The sequence below is a fragment of the Terrapene carolina genome, unplaced genomic scaffold (genome assembly GCF_002925995.2).
Source record: "Terrapene carolina triunguis isolate 2854851 unplaced genomic scaffold, T_m_triunguis-2.0 Scaffold233, whole genome shotgun sequence".
NCBI lineage: Eukaryota > Metazoa > Chordata > Testudines > Emydidae > Terrapene > Terrapene triunguis.
The window spans coordinates 6,620,985-6,622,225 of NW_020664584.1; the positions used below are offsets into that span (position 1 = coordinate 6,620,985).

The 1,241-nt window shown below is 48.8% G+C and overlaps 1 protein-coding gene across 1 annotated transcript in view; it reads right to left on the minus strand.

Annotated features, from left to right (window-relative positions):
• Nucleotides 1-1,241, minus strand: part of MAP1LC3A (microtubule associated protein 1 light chain 3 alpha) — a 38,459-nt gene that overhangs the window by 18,183 nt on the left and 19,035 nt on the right. The gene's annotated exons all lie outside the window — the stretch shown is intronic.

Below are 1,241 nucleotides of genomic sequence, written 5' to 3' on the forward strand. Positions count from 1 at the left end.
AAGTGGGTTGTAGCCCACGAAAGCTTATGCTCTAATAAATTTGTTAGTCTCTAAGGTGCCACAAGTACTCCTGTTCTTTTTGCGGATACAGACTAACACGGCTGCTACTCTGAAACAGAGCAAGAAGCAGTTCCTGCCTTAAAGGGCTTACCATGCAAGTAGACAAGACAGACAATGTGTGGGAGGAGGGAAGCAGTAGTATCCCCAACAGAGACAGCGATTCAGTGACTTTGCCCAAGGTCACATAGGGAGTCTGAGCTGGCAACTGAACCCAGATGCGGGAACCACAAGCCTGAAGCCATCCAAAGACAGGTGCCAACCAGACAAGCAGCAGATCCTGTACTTTCATGTGGCACGTGCCCCAGGATCACGAATGCCAATTCAAGCCAGTCCTGGGCCTGTTTTAGTGGAGTTCAAAAAGCAAGCAGCTCCTGAGCAGAGAATATTCCTCCCCACTGACAGGCACGTCCACTGCGGGGCTAGAACCAGCTCAGACAGGCCAGAGAGAAAAGGAAGTTAGGGAGGGAGAGCGCACATGAACCCTTCAATTGCTGACAATATCCTAAGAAACATGCGGGAAGCCAGGACATAATCCAACAGGGACAAATCTAGACAGTCAAAAAGCAGCAGAGGCTCTTGAACACCTTCTGATGTGTCAATAGCAAGGCTTTTGGCCAGCACTTCACTTCGACACCATTCAATCCTGGGTGTCACCTGCACGTTCTATTAGGTCATGTTGTGTCCAATTAAGCAACTGACGGGGGGCAGAGGATGCAAAGAATTATCCAGACCAAAACTCATTTAAATAGAAGATACCCTCCCCCTGTCCTCAGTTGATCAGGCTGAAAAGAGGGGCCATCAAATTACCCAGGACAGGTTAAAGGGTCAGTTACTGCAATAACCAAGCAGGGCATTTTAAAGTCTTGTTCTCCAGCAGGGATGCCACTTCGGTAGTTTGTAGATCAGATCAGCTGTTTGACTCTTAGTAAGGCTGGTGCAAGAAGCGGAAACAGTAATGGCCATCGGTTTGTTCTGTTCACAATGAGGTTCTCTAACACTGAACAGCTCATGTACACAGAAAAAGACTGGGGAGAAAAGTCCTTTAAAACAGTTTAGCGTTGGCTTTGGCGAACGAAGCATTATAACCATAGCTACTGACTGCAGAGGCTCTGCCCTATACAGCACTGTCTAAGGGACAGCCAGGGCCGGCTCCAGGCACCAGGCACCCAAGCTGGTGCTTG